Source organism: Xenopus laevis, chromosome 7L, assembly GCF_017654675.1.
Source record: "Xenopus laevis strain J_2021 chromosome 7L, Xenopus_laevis_v10.1, whole genome shotgun sequence".
In the NCBI taxonomy this organism is placed as follows: domain Eukaryota; kingdom Metazoa; phylum Chordata; class Amphibia; order Anura; family Pipidae; genus Xenopus; species Xenopus laevis.
Window position 1 is genome coordinate 67,676,296 of NC_054383.1, and position 23,464 is coordinate 67,699,759.

A 23,464-nucleotide genomic window follows, 5' to 3' on the forward strand; every position below is an offset into this window, starting at 1 on the left:
CTACAGACCAGGGGTTTAATTACTTCCACATTAGTAATACATTCTTGGGAGTTCATTACATCCAGTGCAGCCTCATTTCTGGTTAGGTTGGATTTCTAACAGGGGTTGAGGCTCTATTTTGTCTAGTCTATACATGAAGCTTCCTATTGGAGCTCCTGGTTGCTTAGCAATTGGATGATGATTAGTGGGCCATGCTGTTTGGGAGTGCAGAGGGGCTCCCACCACCCCTATGTACAAAGTACCAAACAAATAGTGATTCTGCCATATATTCATAAATGTTATATTTATGAACAAATTCTCTACTCTCTGAATTGATAATGGCAAAGTTGTCCTGGAGAACATGTGCTGATAGGGTATTTGAGTCATGAAGGTTTTCCCAATTGTAAAGGATTTTTAAAGACTTGGTGACAAGCCCTGGAATATGTCATGAAGGAAGATTTATCTGTAAAGTATCTCTTAATTAATTCAAATTACAAATACAGACTTAAGGAGTTTGAGATATATTTTAGTTTGAATAAATCACTTTTACTTGTCTTATTTTATTATAGCAGTATTATACCAGCGCTGAAGTAGCACTGACAAACTAGGATTAAATATAATGAAAATAAAGATGTACATTATTTAACAGAACACTGTCTATCAATATTACACATCCACTGACACTAAACTGTACTCAGGTTAATACTATCCATGACAATGTGTCAAGGCCGCCGGGAGCGCAAGGAAACGCGTCTGCTCCTGGCGGCGAAGAATCCAAAATGGCTGCGCCCAGTCGGCCCACATAGGCGCCAGGACGCCAGCGCCGCAACGCATGGGTGAACACGTAAGGACGCCAGTGACGTCACTATGGCGCCAAATTCAAATATAAAAGCGCATCCTAGACGCCAGAATGGCGCCCAAGTATAGGATACATTTCATGTGTTTATCCTGGGTTCCCTGTGAGCAGTTTTATTACTGAATCTTGTTCCTGATTGTTATCCTGACCTTTTGCCTGGACTTTGAATCTTGCTTCTAATCTGCCTGCCTTTGAACTCTTGCCTGAACTTTGATTATCCGTTTGATTAATCCCTTGGACACCGCGACTTTAATCCCTCAAGAGGGCTTCCTCCTCGATCCTGACTACCTCCCTGGTCGGAGCTCCCGGCTCCCTGACACAATGAAATTATAGGAAACAAGTATGCTTTCTTTCATATAGAAAGAGAAGAGAAACTTCCTTATATTCATAAATATATTTAATTTATTTCAGATATTTCTAGTCTACGGCCCATTTATCAAAGGTCAAATTTCGAATTCATGTGAGTTTTTTTTAACTCTAATAAATTCGAATGTACTCGAAATTCGATTGGGAGGTTATTTAAGAAAAAAAATCAAATATCTAAAACTCGAACTAATATTACTGACCTGAATCGTATTAGACTAAACTTGAATCAAATTTTTTCTCAGAAAAAAACTAGAATGTCAGGAAGGCTATTAACATCTTCAAATGAGTCACTGACCGCTCCCATTGACTTATACATGAAAAATAGAATGTCATTATATCCACCACTGAGTATTAGGCTGTCTCTACCTACATAGAGGATGGCTCCAAACTATGCTACCAAACTATGCTATCAGCAGTAGTGATGTGCGGGCCGGCTCCTGCACAAAATGTTTGGGTCTCCAGCTCTCCCTGCCCACGACCTAGCACTGCCAGCCAGCTAACGGCATCTAGACTCACGCCCACCCCTTTTGTGACATCACTGTGGGGCAGTTGCAGGTCTATAAATAGAGGGGGGTGTAATTTCTTGAAAAATTTCCTTTTAATCTCTAATAATAATACAGTACCCTGTACTTGATCCTGATCTGAATAACTACATATTGGTGGCAAAACAACCAATGTGGCAAATATTGGGTTTATTTAATGTATAAATGTATTCAATGTTTAAATGTTAAATGACTTCTCCCCGCTTGCATTTTCTCCACAGATGCAGAGAAGCCGATGCGCTTCCATCTGCTTTGTCATTTCTCTGAGCTGATATGCACTGCATTGGCCTTTGTGCAGGCACCCAGAGATCGGTGAGAAAATGCATACTTTATGTCAAAATATACTCTGTTTATCAGCACAGATGCTGAGAAGCTGAGACACAGGATAACTGATCCTCTGACCAAATTTTTTCATTGGTGGGAAAAGCCTGGGACTGCCTGATATCTACAGTATATTCTGTTAACTATACTTTCATCTGACTGTCACTGACATAGAGCAGAGATCAGTCAAAAAAATGCGTAAGTGAGTAGAACAGGTTGCAAAACAGGTACATGTTATCCAGAAACCCGTTATCCAAAAAGTTTGGAATAATGGATTGGCTGTGTCCTATAGACTCCATTTTATCCAATTGATCCAAAACAGTACCTTGTACTTGATCCAAACAAAGATATAAATTCCTCATTGGAAGTTAAAACAGCTTATTGGGTTAATTTAATTATTAAATTATTTTCTAGTAGACGTAAGGTATGAAGATCCAAATTACAGAAAGATCTGTTATCTGGGAAACCCCAGGTCCTGAGCATTATGGGGCAAGCTTAATTCACGTAAGTCACGCCTCTACACAATTCCTGCCTTCTTGTACCCTTTAAAGATGCCTGGTGCTAGATAGAGAGGTCGGCACCTCTCTCACTTGTACGGCAAAACATACCAAGCTCGCGAAGGCTATTTAACTGGGGTCCCTGCTTAAATAGCCTTCGCGAGCTTGGTATACTGTTTTGCCCTTGAATATTGTACCTTGTGGCACTATCTGCATCAATTTGCCTTGCTTTTCTCCATTTCCCCCACTACAGTACATATATTACTTGCTTCCACTTATCCACTATGTTAATTAAATTAGCTCATCAAATAAAATCTTTCTCCCAGCACAATTTTGCCATCTGCTTCATTGCCATGTGCCACCCATGGTTCATCCTGCCATCCCCTACTGTTTATTACTAATAAGCCTTATATTGTGACAATTATATTATAATTATATTATATTCTATGTGTACTGTATATTGTGAGTGGGTACCTAAGTCCAGTATCTGACAACAGCACAGAGCATGTGCAGTGAATCAGCAGAAAAGAAGATGGGGCACAGGTGACGCATAGATCTTCCCTGCTAAAGGGTTGTGGTTGCCTTGGGCTGGTATAGAAGCCCAAAACATAATGTACATTTCTACCCAACTTCTTTGGTTAAGATTTAGTTCTCCTTTAACAAGAGCACTGAATGGGGGTGGAAAGGGTTAATGCGTCTCTTTAACTGGAACTACCAGCATCTAGCCAGATTGTCATGGGGACTTAAATGTAACACATGATTAGAACATATGCAATAATGCATATATGTGGCAATCTACTGTCAAGAATGAGTATACTTACTAAAAAAATGGTACACATAATTATTTATAAAATCTAAAAGCATCACACAAGTAAAATAAATGTTGAAGTACATAGGCACAATTTACAGATACTGGAGTTTTAGTATTGAACAGCTTTCTGTCAAAGAGTTCAGTAATAAAAATTCCGGCAGGGGGCTAGTTGAAAGTGAATGTTCTAATATTTCTTGCATGCCCTAGAATTCCCTGGCCAGCACAGGACTTTGTGCACCAGCTGTATTCACCAGCAGAATATATACAAGGTTCATACCAACCTCTAGGAAAGCAGGGAGAGCTAAGCAATGCAGAAACTGCATAAAAAGGGCTTGGGCTGCATATCTGCGATGAGTATCTATGTTGAAGATGTAAAATTGGAAGAATTAGCCAGATTTCCAGGAAATGTAGTGTCTGAATATAAGATTGCTGAATCCTGACCCCTATAACATTTACCTGAGTGGTAGATGCCGATATCAAAACAAAGGAGAGCGCCACATAAAAGGATCTGTTCTGCTCTTGTAGACAGAGATTTAAGCAGCAGTCAGTGGGAGTGAGCAATGTGTGAAGGGGAAGCCTGGCACGCTCAGTCATAGGCATATTACATTGTATATTGCATTGTTCCAGGGAGCAACACAAGAAAGAACGAATAAGAGGTGAGATTCAATCCCTCATCTGTATTGTGACATGGTTGAGTCTAGTATGCATGGGCTGATATTTCTGGTTAGTTAAGGATATAAAGCTGTATAAAAAACACATGAATAATGGTGCTGAATTGTGACAACATTCTGGGTGGCATTTTTGAAGGGTTCCTCTATACAAATGTATAATACTGTGTTTTAGTAGGTTGGTAAAGTGTGTGCATATGCGCAAGGGTTGGGAGGTATGAGCATGGTTTGGCAAATGTATATAGTATGAGGTCTGTTCATTTAGGGGTATGTGCATTTATATTCTCATATAAGTTTAACACTTGGGGCCTGCTGTGCAATACTAAACATTAGTAAATGTTTGATTCCAGGGTTCCATTGTATATGTGGTCACCTACAGTTATGCTGCCTATAGTCACCTGAAGTTTGTGGGTTGGCATATATTCATGGGTTAGTGGTGTGTAAATATTTATATACATTGATTAGTGGGTGTGTATGTTGTCACATGTGTGTGGATTGATGACTGTGCATGTGGCAAAGTGTAGGTGTGTGGTTGGTGGCTGTGTGAATATTTATGCAATTGGGTTGGAAGATGTATGTGTGTGTACTTGTGGGTTTGCTTATATAGTCAGAGGTTTCAAAATGTATGCTGTGCTGGGGTGCTTGTGTGCATGTGTGTGGTCTGGATTATGTGTAGGGGATTTATGGGTATATGTGAAAGCAGTGATGAGGGATTTATTGCATTGAAGTACTAAGTGGTTAAAAAAGTTAGGTGGGAGTAAGGGTAATGGGAGGCATATATGAAAAATCAAGGAATGGCGTGGAAGCAAAGAGAGGCTTGTCAAAGTCCACGTATCGTCTAATATCATCCAGCTGTTGAAGATCTGAGTGTTATAGATAATCTATAGCTGTATGTGGTCTAATCTATAAGTGTACTTATTTTCAACATCTCATAATATTCTTCTAATTATATTTGAATTAACAACAACCCCGGACAATCCTACTCCCAATTCCGATGTAGCTAGTGATAATCAGTTTGTAGGTGGGTGGTAACAGAATCCATGGCACATGGCAAAGTTGTGGCTATCCACCACATAAAGAATGCTACATAACTGCCCTGGGAATCAGGCTGCACAGTTAAGTATCAGAGCTCTGCTGCCTTATTTCTCTCTCCCTCCAGCATGCCAGATGCTGGGGGGGGTGTATTTGCTGTGATTTTTTTCAAGAAAGCTTAACAGCAACATGCTAAGCTGACACCCTCGCTCCACGGTACTGATCAGCCACAGTATTAAAAAAGTGAATTTTGTATAGAGAGAATGTAAAACACTGTCTATAAGGGTGGGCACTAAGTGCTGTCAGCTCTGTAACAAAGAATCAGAGCCTTAAGCATCCATAACACTCAACCCATTTCTCTGTCAGGAGCATTCACTTACATAACAACTGCTACTTTTAACATTAAACACTTTTACAGAATGTTCACTCTCCTGCCCTGCTTGTAGGAAAGATCAGCAGTAGAGCTGGGAGGGAGGGAAGTGCAGACATCTATTTACCGTCTACATGTCACATAGCCAGTTCTAGTGCGCATTGTTGGGGCAGACAAAGGAGCTCTCTGAAAAAGTGTTTAATGGCAAAGGAAGCAGTGGCATGTGTACCTGAGTTTGGTGGGGGGAGGCATAACGCGTACTGGAGCAGTCCAAATGTATCGGAGCAGGGTGGGTGGAAGGAGGAAGCCACATTCAGGACATGTACTGGAGTGGAGGGAGGTAGGTATGGACTGTCATGTACGTGGGGGGTGGAATAAAGGAACCAGCAGTCATCTACTGTATGGGACCCAGGAAAGAGAAAATATTAAGGCATTGATGCGGAAGGGAGTGCAGGGCTGGTGGTCTTGTAATGGGACAGAATTTACATATTGCAAGTTGCAGCATTGTGGGTTGCAGGGTTGTATTGCTCTAGGTATTTCAGATTCCTTGCTTTTTCTAGATACAGTGGTTAGTAACTTGGCTCCAGATGATACCGAAAAGAGGGATCATAAGAAATCACGGCAATTCCATGTTACCCAATCACCAACAGCTAACATTATGTAGGGAGCACAGTAATACAAAGAAAGACACCTTAGATTGTAAACTCAGCTGGGGTACTCATTAATTTGTATTATGATCATCATTATCTACAATGCATATATGATGCTGATTGATGTTATGTGGGTGGGCTAACAGCATGGATTATCAAATATATGTTATTAAAATTATTAAAATAGTAAAAAAGCCACCAAACGAAAGGTCCAAATGTTCATGAACCAGACATTTCAGACTGGCTGCCACTCTGACAGTGGATATCAGATGTAAGTAGTACGAATTAAATTATTTTTTATCAAAGAATCGAAAGCCCTCTAGGGGAATCTAGTATGTTTTGTGCCTAGGGCACACTTAATCATAGTCTTCAATGAAGTGTCGCCTAGGCATGAAACGCATACGGCTCCCCTAGAGGGCTGTTATTTCTTTCATAAACATTATTTAATCTGCACTACATTCTTTGTATGGGTTGCATTGAATGCCAGCCACCAATTGCAATATGGCTGGGCTAACAACATATCAATTAATCCATTGCCAGTGATTTTCTTTTAACAGTGTGATCATCTAATTAAATAAATACTGTACATGGATTATCAACTAGCAGCTAGGCAAGTTTCATTTAGACAAAAAGATTGAACTTAATGGCTGTCTGCCTTTTTTAACCTCACCTACTACATACTGTAACTTTGTCCCCAATATAATACAGTCTGGAATTGGAACAAAGTGGTGACCAGTGAGGAATATCAATTACAATTTCAATTACTCAGTAAGTGCTTTTCCCATCAAAGGTTGTAGCTTCTACGTATATGAAAGGCTACATGTATAGAAATAGAGAAGTTCCTACAGACTGCAGTGTCTTATTGTCTTTATTCTCGTATGATAAAATTTGCTGCTTCCAGGGGACACTTTATTGATCCTGCTATATGCAGGATCAGCAGCATTCTGCGGTATGGCAAATAATGGCACATCACTTTCAATACTGAAGGAAAATCTGAAGCATCAAATAAACAACAGGCATTTTGAAGTAGTGTAAAATGGCAGATTTTACCCTTGTTAACTTGCATAAACGATTATATGATTTTGTCTGGTACTCAATGAGTCTGCTATTTTAATATTCTCCCATCTATTGTCTCATTAGGTTCTGTACATTGCACACTAACCAATCTGGCGTAACCAATATTTTGTAAAGCAAAATATAATAAATCTTTTACACAAAGAGTAGAATTCACACTATAAACATAATTAAAACATGTTAGCAACTACATTGGCACCAAGCATCATACTGGGAAAGGAATTCTCTCTTATTGTTTGGTCCACAATTCTGGCAGTCAAAAAATTATTTTGATAACGTTCATTTAACCTTCTGTGTAATTAATCTTTTTATTACTGGTTTATAATTATCCTCCGGATACTATGGAAATAGGGCATATAACCTGCTTTTGAACTGATAATTTTTAGACACTACTACAGTATTCACTCAATATACACTCAATAGTACTGTATTTCTTAAATTAACTGCAAGCTTGGGCTCTTTTCAATATATTTGATTCAAAGTGCAATATTAACAATGTTTTAGGAGAGAGTATTTCTTATAATCAGTAAATATTGGTAATATACCGCTGTTTATTTCATTTAAAACTTTAATAGCAAACATAATTGTAGATTACTTCAGTTTCAGTACGTTCGTAGTTGTCCAATTTGTGTATTTTGCCATATGTGTCTCCATATCAACTTGTAAGATATTATTATACTTTCTTACTGGAGGTTATAATTGTTTAACACAATAAGTGCCAGCATAATTTTGTATTTGACTTTTCAGAGAAAAGTGTCATTCAGTGCCAGACTTGAACGTTTTGTGCTCTCTCACTTGCAGGGTATTTACTGAAGACTTTTAGTTTACCTAGGAAAATTATACAAACTGTACATTTTTTTTGAGAACAACCTGAAATTTCTAAATCAGGTTTTGATAGCACCACATACAAAGACATCAATCAACAATTTTAAGGAGAAAAAACTGTGAGTATGTATAGTCCAGGAAACCATATATTTTTTGGAAAGTACACATTCTGATGAATCCAAAATGAGTCAATATACTGTACCAAATTATCTGTTACTTTCTGGGTAGCCTGGCATGGTTCCTTTAACAGCCTGGTACAAAGTAAAGATGCCATACTTGCTGTATTTGTAATGAGACTGAAAGCAGAACTCTCTGTTTTACTAAAACATGTAAATCAGAACCATGAACAAGCAAATACAAAGAATGCCAGTAACGAACAAATTAATACAATTATTAACCCCTGTGGTGTACCATATATAACTAAAGGTGGCCATACACGGGCAGAGTAAAGCTGCCGGTATTGGTCCTTTATTCGGCAGCTTATCTGCCCTTCGGGTCCCCCAATCAATATCAGGCCAAAAATTGGCCTCTCGATCATGCAGGTTTGATTTTTCCTGCGATCAAGGACTGCATTGGCTACTTGATGCGGTCCTACGACCCTTCGGCACCCATTCTCTTCATTGTAACATTAACCCAATGTCGCCCTGCCGTTAGTGTGCATATTGAGGAAAGATCCGCTCGTTTGGCGTGCGGATCTTATAGTGTGTGGCTACCTTAAGAGTTCAGGCCTGCTTGTTGTAATCCCTGGTGTTGCATCCATGAATCCGGTACATTGAGGTTGTAATCCATTAATTTTATCCATGCGGTATTCTCAGGGACTGCAGTACCCAGTAATTAATCCTGGCTCTCCTTTTGGGTAGAATTGGGTCACTAGCTAAGTCGTGTGGCTGACCCTAACAGGTACTGGAACCTGGGGCTCTAATCTACTCTGTTCAGAGAAGGGGCCTGACTAATGAACCTTCTGGTTCTTATGGAACAATTCCCTGAGTCTAATTGCACCTAACAGGGCACTAGAGCTGCAACAGCTACAGTGAGGGCCTATTGGAACAGGAACCTAAATTGCAAGAAAAGGGAAGTTGTAACATCCTGCCTGGAGTTGAACCAGTGACCTGGTTATTGTTGTCTAAATTGCCTCTACTCTATATGAGCAGACAGCTAAGGTACTGGATCACTGCTATTGCTATCTTTGGTTTTGCAAGTAGGTATGGATTGTTTCACCTGTTGCTAGTCTGGCCACAGGTGACAGTGTAAGCCATTAGGCTGCCTATATAACCCCCTGCTTGGCACTGACTCATTGCCCAATGTAGGTATTTTCTGAGATAGTTTCTGGGTGTGCTTGTGATCTGATTTACTGTTCCTGACCTTTCCCTGTCCTTGACCTTTGCTGACTCACTGCCTAAACCGACCATGCCTGAAAACGGACTAATCTTCTGGATCCTGATTCTGTACCACACTGTCTGTTTGGTTATTGATCCTAGCCTGTTCCATGACTATGCTTACTCCTTCCTCATTCCTCCTGTCACACTCACCTTGGTTCTCTCACTTTGAGACCTGGTGGCAAGTCTGGAAAGAGAATGAAATCAGGCCCTGGCATTTTAGGTACACAGAGACCCAAACAGCCCAAACAGAGGCCCAAAAACTCTCCCCATCATCCCAATAAATAGTGACTGTCTATGGCCATTTACAGCAGCCCCTCTGGCATTTGCCAGAACCCACAGACTGCCAGTCCAGGCCTGCCTGGCAGCATCCGAGTAGCGAAGGGCTCCTCCCAATGTGAAAGGCGCTGTTAAAGGCAGAAGTGTGTGCCATGACCAAAACCTTGGCATTTGTTCTGGGTTTTGGCATACCGAACTTGACATTACATTTGGCCCGAAATGGACGCTGAAGGAGCAGCTGCTTCTCCTGCTACCACAGAAGCAATCCTGGCAAGTTTCATCAGGGAACAAGCAAGTCCAAATTGTCCAGTGCCCGCAACTCCTAACTGCCCGTCTGTATTCCTTGCAACAAGTGCATGCCATTCAAGAGTCAGAACCCAATGTTCACTTTCCTGGATCCCAGATTAAGGGAAAGCCACCAGGAAAAGATATTGCGACCTGGTTATGCTCCTGCTAGCAAGGTCTTTTTTCCCTCTTAATCTATTCCTCCTGCTCAATGAGGAGCCCATGCAGATTACTCAGAAAGCTCTAAATTATGGGAACCTTTCTCCCATATACGATTCTTTTTAAAGTCTTTATTTTAGTTTTAGGAAAAGGGAATGGGGGAAAATCTGACAAAATAAATAAGTAAAAATTAAACAAACAAAACAACATGGCTTGCAGTTGTAAGTAAATATTGACATGTGGCGTTTCCAGTGACACATCTGAGGATATATATCAAGGTGGATACACAGTAAGCCAGGTTTGTATAACAGTTTACAAGCATGTGGTAATATAGGTGTAATCTTCCCTCCCTACCACGGTAGACACATTACAGTATCTATTAAACACAACTCTACTCCGGGAGCTCTATCAAATTAACATCTAGCCATGTACCCCATATCCTATCAAACTTGTTTGGGCATATACCATTTTAATCCCATATAAGTACCATTGTAATCAAATAATTCAGGTTTTTAAAAAATGATTTCCTTTATCTCTGTAATAATAAGTACCTAGATGTTTCTGTTGTTGCGAGTGCGTGTGTGTGGAGTAATTCTGAGTTTTTAATGCTTTACACAGACCTCTCACTTCTAAACCTGTGATTTTTGTTCTCCTTGTTGTTTTTGACAATGGAGACCCTCAATTCATTATTTTTTTCTGAAATGGTCACCACTGTATCTGAATGGCAATGCCAAGCCAAGTTTTGAAGACACAGTTGCAGAAGGTGGCAGCATTGTATAAGAAGGATGTAGCTTTAGATTTACAACATGTACCTGGCAAGCTGTCTATGTTGATGCAAGGGTTTGGAGTTTGGAGCATTACTAGTGGTGTTGTAAACAAGATGCTATTGCAAAGTGAAGTAAGGTGGATATATTATTTGGGAAGAATGAGCTCAAGGCAGATAAATAAGGAAGAAACTGACTCTTGTAACTTTCATATTTTTTTAAACTGAGACTGATATGAGTTCCTGTTCACTTTGAAGTGACACTGACATGGCCCTATGAAAATCTATAGCAATGTGTCAGTATTACTAAAGAGTTGCAGCATGAAAATCTCCTAAAGTCAAAAGACTTAAGCTGGCCATAGACGCAAAGATCTGATTGTGCGAATCGATGACTTGTACGATTTTCGGACAGTGGAGAGTCCCGACATTTTCTGATGGCTGCCGATCGTACGATTTTCAGTGGGAGACTGTCACTAGCTTTTGTCGGACATAACTTTCGTAGGGTTGCTGTCAGGGGCAGAACATCGGCTGATCTGTTCTTTTCTACTTTATTTGATCAGAATGGTTAGTGGCAGGTCGGGAGATGGGGATGTCCGATGATTCGTAGGATCGGATGGCCAGCTTTACCCAAGGTTCACTCTTAAATGGCAAAAGGCTGTATTACTGTTTTCACTTGTAATTAGCCCGTAGAAGGATTGTGCGCCCCCCCCCAGCCCAGCATGACATAGGAAAACAGTGCTACTTCCTCTGCTCTCAATCCCCTTCATGACTAGTAGGTTTCGTGGGCTGGGGAGGCTTTGGGGAGCTTTTGCCTATACAGATTTTTGTGCTGCAATGCTTTAGTAATAATGAAATGTTGCTATGGGTTTTATAGCACAGTCTCAGTGCCCCTTTAACAGAATGGCTTCACCTAGAGCAAGGGAGAATTAAAGGGCATCTATACCTGAAAACTGTTTTTCATAATGAAAATCTATTTTTAAGAAACGTCATAAATTAAATATGATTAATGGTTTTGATGTTAATGTAATTGCAAACTGAAAGCAGCACTCATCCCTGGATTTTTTAAACAATGTAGGAGTAGTCAGATCTTCTCCAGGCTTGTTAATTAACTTATTTTTTTTTTGCTTGATTGTTCACGAATTAGAACCAGTCGTCTATAGAATATAAACAGCATAACAGATACTGATTTATAAAATGGGGGGGTGTTACTCTCTTGGTTATTTTGTTACCCATCTATCACCGCAGGTAACTCATCATCCAATCAAAATCCAGTAATACATATATATATATATCATGTAAAGTCAATATCTGGGCCATTCAGGATTCGAATGAAAAAAACTTTGAATTTTGAAGTATTTTTTTGGGTACTTCGACCATTGAATAGGCTACTACGACCTTCGACTTCGATTCGAAAGATTCGAATTAAAAATCGTTCGACCATTCGATAGTCAAAGTACTGTCTCTTTAAAAAAAACTTTGACTACATACTTCGGCAGTTTAAACCTACCGAGGTACAATGTTAGCCTATGGGGACCTTCCCCATCACTTTTCTAACCTTTTTTTGATCGAATTAAAAATCCTTTGATCAATTGCTTAAAATCGTTCGAATCATGCTGTAATAAGACAGTACATTGTACTACAAACATTTCAAAAGCTGACAAAAGATTGGCAGGAAAAGTTTTAGCAGTCAGTAGGAAAGCTACTGTACTATGCATAGTTGTATACCATACATACTCCTATCGCTTGATCTGATGATCACAACGCTTGATTTCACCCATTGTATGGATTGGCTGGAAGCTGCCTTTAACAGAGATCATCTTTTTTACTATTTTGGCAAAATATATCCAAACATTACCAACCCTAAAACAATAAGAAATATCTCATGTTTTGATTTACTACTTGGTACATATCCGAGGAGTTGGCAGGATGCAACCCATTAGTCAGAGTGACTTGATCATGGAAAGTCAATAGGATCATCATGTAAAGTCAATATCTGGGCCATTCAGAACACTCATAGGGGCACATTTACTAAGTTCGAGTGAAGGATTCGAATGAAAAAACTTCGAATTTCGAAGTATTTTTTTTGTGTACTTCAACCATCGAATAGGCTATTACGACCTTCGACTCGAACGATTCGAATTAAAAATCGTTCGACTATTCGAACATTTGATAGTCGAAGTACTGTCTCTTTAAAAAAAAACTTTGACTACATACTTCAGCAGTTTAAACCTACCGAGGTACAATGTTAGCCTATGGGGACCTTCCCCATCAGTTTTCTAACCTTTTTTTGATAGAAGAAAAATCCTTTGATCGATCGCTTAAAATCGTTCAATTCGAAGGATTTTTACTTTGATCGATTGATCGTAGGATATGCACTAAATCCTTCGAATTCGATATTCAAATTCGAAGGATTTAAATTCGAGGGTTTATTAACCCTCGATATTCGACCCTTGATAAATGTGGCCCATGGGGTTATTAACTAAACCTTGATTGTATCTCGTCTGGCTTTTTGGGGCAAAACTCTAATTTTTTTTTAAAAAAAAACCTCAAATATTTCAAGATTTAATAAAGCACTAGGCTGCAAAAAGCCAGAATCTGAAAATTATACCATCTCAGACCTGCTGTAGTTATGTATAAGTCAATGGCAGTGGTTCCTTTCCTATTTGGAAGCTTCTGTGGCCTGTGCTGGATTGAGCCCAAAAAATCTAACCATTTCAACCTTTTCGGGCAAAAACCCAAAAAGTATGGGGTTTCGCTTGATTTTATCAGGTTTTTACCCGAACAGATTAAATCGAGCTTTTTTTAATAATACATAAGGTAAAATCGTGTATGGGAGTTTGGTTGTTTTTTTATTTAAATAATGAGATAAAATCATATTTTAATAAAAAATCTAAATCTGGGGTCCCTAACCATTTTTTTACCTGTGAGCCACATTCAATGTTAAACACAAGCATGAAACAATTCCTGGGTGTACCAATTATAATCTGTGGTTGACTCCTGGTGGCCCCTATGTGGACTTGCAGCCTACACAAAGCTGTGTTTGGCAGTGAACTTTGGTTTTTATGCAAGCAAAACTTCTTGTAAGATAGAAATTCAAAAATAAACACCTGCTGTTAGCAACATCCAAGGGGCTGGTGAGCAACATGTTCTCACTAGCTACTAGTTGGGGATCACTGCTCTAAATAGTATAGATTGTGGCTGGGGCAGAGGGCAGTTTTTACTTCAAAATGTTTCTAAAAATTCTTTTACGTTTGAATGTGTAAACAAGTTGTGTTTTTCATTATTTGGAAATGTTGAAAAAGTGTGCAGACTGACTCCGATTTTACTGTGCCATTCTATTTATTAGGGCGAGGGCACACAAAGCATATGAAATTATTCTCTCCCTGCAGATTTTAATGAGACGGAAAGATGCTGATCAGCTCAAATCATCACCTTCCTCTATCTGCACTTAAAAGTACAGCTTCTGCACTTTTTTTGTGTGTCCTTGCCCTTACTGCAATAACATTTTCCTCCAATGAATGTGATATGATTGGTGGTGCAAATAAAACCATAAATAACAATAATACAGAGACTTCAACCTCCTAGGGGTGATTCTTGGGGTTGTTACTTGCTCAGGTACAACCCCAGCCATGCGCCATGCTCTATCTGAGCCCTGAATATGAATCAGGATTGTTACAGAGAATACCGGAGATTAGTAAATCAGAGCACAACATTTTTAATAAATGATACGAATAATTAAACTTTTCTACAAAAAGGGTGTTTTTTTCAAACATTCAAAGAAGGTTTTAAAGAATGAAAGGAGGCTTTAAAGAAAAGTTAAAATATGCATGCCTGTGTGTTGAAAATAGTTACAGTATATCAATAGTTTCATCAGTACTTGGAGAACAAATTATATGGTTTTTATCTAAGATCTGCTGTTACATTTATTCTGTGCATCCTGAGCATATAAAACCTGAAAATTCTTGTAATGCAGTAGCACTGTAATAAAAGTGTAAAATAATTGGAAAATTAGCATTATCAAAAAAATTATATGTTCAGCTATTATCTTTATTGCACAGTTGAGAAACTTTAAACCATCTCTTGTGAGGGATTACAGGCAAGTTCAGGTAGTATAAAATGTATTTTTCTGCTCAGCCAATGCATTAAGGAATATTTATCATATTGCCACATGGACTAATTTTCACTCAAAGATTATTTAAGACCTATACAGTGTTTTTAATACAAAAACATTACTAGTAATTTATCCCATACCTATACTTTTAAGAATCCTTTTAGTTTACTTTACACAGTAGAAGAAAAAAACTGTACATAAAAACAGATTTGTATACCATATCTGTACTGTGATCTTAAAGTATACCCACTTGTTCAACTTGAATTTAATAAATAATTATTGTTCTAAACTTACTGTAGAACAATAAAGTAAGTACTTACAATTATTATTGTTTTTTGGGTTTCTTGAGCTAAAGAGGAAATGTAGAAATTAAAGCTTCTATTATCCATCTCACAAAAACTGAACATTTTCTTTATAGTACTGATTTGCCAAGCAATAACAAAAAATTATAGATTTTCAAGATTAAAACAATATGCAAAAATTATGTTCAGCACAATCCCATTTGATTGAATTAATTTATGATAAACAAGGGAGTACTGCCCCTGTATGTGTTGGTTTGATGCTGGTGTAATCATAGTAACCATAGGTGAACATGCTTTGGCTTATTTAAATACTGAATGGGTTTGAATTCCTAATTTATCTAACCACATTCTTTTCCAAAACATCTTCTGTTAAAGGGGAAATAACACCTGTTAATTACGTAAGCATTCATAAACCACTTAGCTGTTATTTAATTTTTTTACACTTATTTACAGATAGATATGGACATCCAGTTTGAAAGGGAACTCGTTTATGTCAATTATAGATATGCTTCTTTAATAATTTCTCTGCCCCCTCAGACTGCAAAAGATATTTCACCTCTCGACAAATCCTGTTCAACATGAAAGTAAAGGCTTGTGATACACACAGTCCCTCTGCCCACCCAGCAGCTATAATGTTAGTTTTACAATGCTGTTTTTGAGCAAATCATTAATTTACTCATTTAGTTAGTGTAGCTTTTAGAATTAGCAATTCTTCTTCTAGGGAGAGTGAATCTGGTCAATGGCAGTACAGTGAGGTGCACCCTTAACTTAGAGAGCAAATACTGAAACCAACTGAGCACTAATAACGTATTGGATATCAATACACTTAACAAGGTTCACCCATTAAAGCACAGGGATGCACCTGCCCAAAAAAGAAATAAGGGAAAAACATAAAATATGTAGACTTTAGTTTAAGTTATAACGTGAGAAGCCAATAAAAGTAAAAAAGTGCATTTGCTGGGTTTTTGCTTTGCCAAAAATATTTGAGAAACTGAAAATTAGCTAAAATAAAAATAATACAATAGCAGTAGCATGCATGTTGCTCTACATTATTAGGGCTAGTCCACACGGGGAGATAGCCACGCGTTTGCGGTCGCGGCGACAAAGCGCCGCGCCAGTCGCCGCGACCGGCGCAGGCGACAGTTTTGTATGGGCGCCTATGTAAAAACGCCTGTGCTAACCACACGAGGCGATGCGCTTTTCAACAGTCGCCTGAAAAAGCCTGGCGAGGCATTTTCAGGCGACTGTTGAAAAGCGCATCACCTCGTGTGGTTAGCACAGGCGTTTTTACATAGGCGCCCATACAAAACTGTCGCCTGCACCGGTCGCGGCGACTGGCGCGGCGCTTTGTCGCCGCGACCGCAAACGCGTGGCTATCTCCCCGTGTGGAATAGCCCTTAGAGATACTTCTGTCATTTCCAGTTTCTGTGACTGCAATATTGTACCATCCAGATATTCTTTCTCACAGTTGCTCAGCCTTTGCATTCACTAAATCAGGTTGACCAAAATCTCTTTTCAATTTTACTATATGTGCTATCATAAATGCAGCTGTCTCTCTAGCATGCAAACAAGTTGCAAGATTAAAATGTGACTGGAGGGCCCTCAGTTCAACAATTTCCATGTTGAGACTTTTATTGGTATGAATGCAGGTGTCTATCTAGTGTTGACCTCCAATAATAATGAAGCAATCAGTTAAAAAATTGAAAAAATCAAAAGTTTTGCCGCATTCAGTAGATGTGGCTCTAAGCCAGAGTTGAAGGTTGTTACTGGCAGTGGATTGTGGAATAACAGTACTTGCAGAGGGTCAACTGGTATGGGGGCTCCAAGGATTTGACTAGATAATGAGCATACCTCTTCCCAAAAAGGTTGTATGAGATCACACATCCAGAAAATGTGGTACAGAGTACCCTTTTCCCTCGTACAACGCCAACAAATGCCATTCGAAGTTTTATAGATGTGTTGTAGCTTGGAAGGCGTATAATACCACCTCGTGAGTCTTATAATTTAACTCTTGTATTCGGCAACATCTCAAACTTTTAAGCATTTTAGAGAGCATATGTTCAATCTGTACCTCCTCGAGTTGAACCTTTAGGTCGCTGGACCATCTCTTGACAAAGGAAACGGATTCCCAATTAGTTGGTAATTGAAGCAATTTATATAAAAGTGAAATTACATGTTTTGGTGGGTCTTCCAATGTGCAAGTTATTTCGAATTTGGTAAGGTCTCGTCCAAGCGTTTGTGGTCCTCCTAGGCTATAAGAATAGTGGGCTATTTGTGCGAATTTTAGGTGATCTATCTGCTTGAATTGTGTTAAGGTTAGCATTTTATCCTTGGATATGAGCGATTTATTTTCCATGAAGTGGAGAAGTTGGAGGTTTCCTTCTATTAGCCAGTCCTGCAAGTTATTGGGTTGCAGTCCGGGTGGGAAAGCAGGGTTGTTTATTAATGGGATTAAGGGTGATGGATACATTGAGAGTGAATATTTTGTGCGAAATTTATCCCATATAATCATAGTGTTGGATAGTAGAGGATGGTCTGGGTGTTTCAGTCTCCTATATATATGTTCTATCCAGGGCAGATGTAGGAGATAAGAATATGCCGATTGTTGTTCTATTTCTACCCAGAGCTTTATGTTCACATAATGCGACCAGTCTACTATTCTCAACAAAACTGAATCGTGGTAGTATATCTGGCAATCAGGTAGGGCACCTCCTCCTTGGTGTTTGGGTTTGGTTAATGTTTTGTAACTAATTCTGGCTTTTTTGTCCTGCCATATAAAGTGATTTATTATGCTTTGTAGTTGATTCAATTGGGATTCCCCTATTTGTAATGGGAGTGTTTGGAAAATGTATAGGATTCTAGCATTATATTCATTTTCACAATATTCATCTTCCCAAACCATGATATAGGTTTATCCTTCCACATGTGCAGGTCTCTTTTAATCTTTGTCAGTACTTGTTTCAGATTGAGTTCGGTCCAGGTCGAAGTGTCTTTGGTGATCTGAAGGCCTAAACAGGTAAAGGCGTGTGGTGTCCATTTATATGGGAAGCATAGCCCTAATCACAGCATCTGGGATTGAGACATTTAAGGTCGTTGATTTAGAAAAATTGATCTTGAAATTACTGAGGTTTCCATACGTGTGCAGCTCTTGGTTGAGTGCTGGGATAGATGTTACTGGCTTTGTTAAAAAGAATAGTAGGTCATCTGCATCTATTTTATGTTGGGTGTTGCGTACTGGGATACCTGTGATGTGTGGATTTAGCCTGATATGGTTTAGCAAGGGTTCCAGGGCAAGTATAAATAGAGTGGGAGAGAGAGAGGACATCCCTGCCTCGTTCCGTTGCGGATGCTGAAGGAATCCGAAAGGTGTCCATTTATTTTTAAGCAAGCTGTGGGGTTATTGTATAGTGATGATACCCATGCTAACATATTAGGGCCTAGTCCCAAATGTTTCAGGCAGGTGAACATGAATGTCCAGTTAACCCTATCAAATGCCTTCTCAGCATCGGTAGATAGCAACATGTTCTCAATGCTATGTTTTATGGCCCAGAATTGAAGATTTATTAGCTTGTTTGTATTATCTCTGCCTTCACGCCCTGGAACAAACCCCACTTGTTCTGGATGTATTAAATTAGTGAGAAACGTTTGTATCCTGTGAGAAAGGATTTTCGCCAGCAGTTTTATGTTGGCGTTTATGAGGGAGATGGGTCGATAATTGCCTGGGTCTGTAGCGTCTTTGCCTGGTTTCAAAAGTAGCGTGATGTGCGCTGCTAGTGACGCTTCATCAAAGGTTTTGCCCTTAGCAATGCTATTGAAAGCTGTAAGCACATACGGCAATAACCTATCCTTAAAGATTTTGTAATATGATATTGTAAAACCATCTGGGCCCTGGCTTTTGCCTGACACGGTTTCTTTAAAGGCCGTCTCTAGCTCTGTTAGGGTGATACTTTCTTCTAAGTTTTCAGTTAAATCTGGGGGGATGTAGTTTAAATTGGCCGACGTAAGATATGCCTTGATTTTATCATGGAAGGCGGGAATCGTGGTGGGGGCTTGGTAATTGGGGGTTGGTAATTGATAGAGGGACATATAGAACTCCCTGAATATCGACTCTATCTTATTGGAGATGTGTTAGATTGATCCCTGTTTGTTGCGTATTGAGGGGATAAAATTCTTGGATTGTGAGGATTTCAAGACTCGGGCCAGTAATTTCCCGCATTTGTTACCATGTTCATAGAAGCGGTGTTTTGTCATGGTTATTACTTTGTTGGTATAATATTCTAAATGATTTGCTAGCTGTTTCCTAGCTTCTATTAACTCCAGAAGTGTGTTGGGTAGCAAGGAGTGTTTATGTGTTGTTTCCAGGGAAACGATCCTATTGAGCAGAGTACGATAAGTCTGTTCTCTTTCCTTTTTCTTTCTTGTGCCTATCTGAATCAGGAAGCCTCTAATTACGCATTTATGGGCCTGAAGTTTCAGGTAGGTCATTTTCAGTAAAATATGTTGCAATTTTTGAGTTTATATCTTTGATGATCTGCTCATCTTTCAAAAGGGATTCATTTAATCTCCATGTGTTCATTTTCCGTCTGTTAGATGGTGTGCGAAGGGTAAGGGTGATCATAGAGTGATCAGACCAAGTCCTGGGCAGTATTTGGCTGTTGAGGACCTCTGGTAGCGCATTATGGTAGAGAAAAGAATGTGTAATCTTTCGTGGAAGGGAAAAGAATACGCCATGGGTCTGCTAATTGCAGTTGATGTAGAAGTTTTTTTAGTTTTGGTTATCTGAGACGTAGGAATACTGGAATGATTGGCGGAGCAATCTAGTGTTGGTTCCATGGGTAGGTTGAAGTCGCCTCCCAAAAGGAGAATGCCTTCAGTAAATGAAAGCAGCTGGGCAGTAATGCGTGCAAATTCAGTTGCTTGTTCCGTGTTCGGGAGGTACAGATTGGCCATTGTATAAGTGTGTCCGAGAAAAGTACCCTTTATGAAAATATAGCGACCATTAGGATCACTCTTGCTTGCTGTTACAGAAAATTCAAAATTTCGTGCTATTATGATTGCTACTCCTTTGACATTTGTGGGCTGAGGCCTGCTATGATAAAAGTCTGGGAAGTGTCTGTTATTCCATTTTGGAGTACAGCCTTCTTTAAAATGTGTTGTATGAAGGCAATGCTCACTTTCGTCTTTTGTAGTTCTGAGGAAAGGAGAATTCTCTTTTGAGGGGAATTTAGCCCATTTGCATTTATGCTGACTATCTGGAAAGAGTCCGTTTTAGTGTCAGGCTTTATACTATATCAGCTACGAAGTCCAGAAATCGTCTGGTCCCCACTGCACAAGGGTGGGGGTTAGAAAGGTAGAAGCAAGTGGGAGAAGCAAAGGTAGGTAAGGAAACCCAGAAGAGGGAGTGGGAAGTCCCCCTTCTGTAGGAGGAAGTCCGAAAGGGAGGAAAGTTAGAAAGCGCTTCTGCTCAAGGGAAGCTTGAAGCATTCCTCGGTAGATAACGAGTGGAGCGCAAGTGTGGAGGGTCAGTATGGGTGGTGAGTTGTGTTGTCTAAGCAGGCAGGCAGCTGCCTCCCGGGCCTAAGCGAGTAATCAGCCAGATCAAGCCATTCCAGTATGGGTGTAGTAGAGGTTGTTCTTTTTCTTTCCCATTTCCTTCTATTGTCCTTATTGTTTCAGGTCTCCTACCTTTATTTCTTTTCCCCCCCCCCCTTTTTTTTCTTTTTCTACCCTTACTTTTCCCCCCTCTTTTTTTATCTTTTTCTTTTTTTGTCTTTTTTTTCTTTTTATTAATTAATTTTTTCTTTTTTTTCTCCTTTTCCTTCTTCTTCTCCTTCCCCCCTTTTTCCCTCTTCGTTCTCCTCCCCTTTTCCCCTTTTCCCCTTTTCTTCCCCCTTCCCCTCATGTAAGCGTATAAGTGTGGGGGTACTTACTATCTCATAATGTGCCCTGAAAGGGTATGTAAAAGGCAGTGAGTAGTCTGGACTGAGTCGGGAGGGATCCTGTTTTAGCTCAATATAATAAGGCAGGGTAGTAATATCTGAAAATGTATAAAGTCAGGACATATTGATACCAACAATAGCAGCACATGCATTACATAACATTTCCAGGCGATGAGGAGAACAACATTACACAAAACTTTTGTGGTTATTGTGAACCCAAGCCATGATTACCTATGTCTATGAATTATAGAATAAGGTTCTGCTGCAAAGATTTCCCTGAAAGAAAGAGGGTAAGTTAAAAATAAACAGATATCTACAGTTCCCATAATATCTGTTGCGTAGACTACTGGCTAGCCAGGGGCATAGTAAACCAGGGAGAAGGGAAAAATAAATAAATAAATTTAAAAAAAAGGATTCCCTGGGGGGGGGGGAAGCAGGGGAGCATCAAAACTTAAAGGACCAGTAACATCAACATTTTTTTTAAAAAAAATCGTTAGTACACATCAAAAAAAAAAACACCAACACAAATTATAATTTAAAATCACAAAGCCTTTATTAAGAAATAACTTACAGAAACGGCGAAAGGGCGACCATCGATGCTGCTGGGCTCGATTTCTCCTCCCTAGCTACTCTACTGACAGCATGTGAAGGAGCAAGATGGATGCCTCATGCCTGCGATGCGATGCAGTGACTGCTCGGGCCCCCTCCTCCTCCTGCACTATAGATGAGAAGTGCCCACCTGGACACTGGAGGAAGCAGTGGTAGTGGAGGCGGTGGAGGGAGGTGTAAATCAATGTTGCTAGCGGCAGCCGCTTCTCATCATCAGTGACTGGCCAGGCCTCCTCCTCCTCCACCGCTCCCTGCCCCGGTCGCTCCTGCTCCGTCCCCTGCACATGAGTGATTGTTTCAATAGCGTTTGTATCTGCCTGCATTCCGTTTAGCTAACAGACCTACGTGTGCCTTGTAGCTGGATGCGATACAGCTTTCCTTTTCCCCGCTCCGCTGCACCTACTCTGCTCCTGCTCCCAGTGCTAATCAGCGCACAGTAAACTTTGATAAGTGGGGTCCTTCCTTCCCAATGTGCCGGGGCGGTGAAGGTCCCAAGTACAATCAGCATTGCCACAAGCAAACTTACCCTGATGCGCAAAGCAGATCTTGTTCCACTGACACTCTCAGCTTTTGGACAGTCACTGTATCGCATCCAGCTACAAGGCACACGTAGACAGACATAATATTAAAGGCTATTGTGATACTAAACTCTATAGTTAATATAGGTATGGGTATATAGAATTTTAATTAAAAGTAGGGAGGGGTGTGTGTATGGATGCTGGGTTTTCATTTGGAGGGGTTGAACTTGATGGACTTTGTCTTTTTTCAACCCAATTTAACTATGTAACTATGTAACTATGTAGGTCTGTTAGCTAAACGAAATGCAGGCAGATACAAACGCTATCGAAACAATCACTCATGTGCAGGGAACGGAGCAGTAGCGACCGGGGCAGGGAGCAGTGGAGGAGGAGGGGGCCTGGCCAGTCACTGATGATGAGAAGCGGCTGCCGCTGCCAACATTGATTTACAGCTCCCTCACCCACCTCCACTACCACCACTTCCTCCAGTGTCCAGGTGGGCGCTTCTCATCTATAGTGCAGGCGGAGGAGGGGGCATCCATCTTGCTCCTTCACACGCGGTCAGTAGAGTAGCCAGAGAGGAGAAATCGAGCCCAGCAGCATCGATGGTCGATCTTTTCGCCGTTTCTGTACAGGACAGGAAGTGCAGTTTCTGTAAGTTATTTCTTAATAAAGGCTTTGTGATTTTAAATTATAATTTGTGTTGGTGTTTTTTTTTTTGATGTGTACTAACGATTTTTTTTAAAAATTTTTTTGATGTTACTGGTCCTTCAAGGAATATCCCTCTCTGTTGGTTAATAGCCTCTTGGGTTCTGGAGGTTTGTACCTCATTGTATTATGAATATAGCCATTGGCACTGAAATAACATATATGCAACACATTAAAGATAATAACGCACTGGATCCTTTGACCAATAAAGGCAAGTGAGCTACAAATAATGCATGGTAGGTTAGGAGACATAAGGCCTTCATATTACTTCAACCATAAGGAAACAAAAGGGAAAGAGATTGTCTGAACCCACAATGTTAGGGAAACAATATTAATCGGGTGGAAATTTTCAACGACTATGCAGTTCATACAGTCTGACCATCAGTTCCTATGGATCTTGCGTCCCAGTGTTATGCGGCATGTG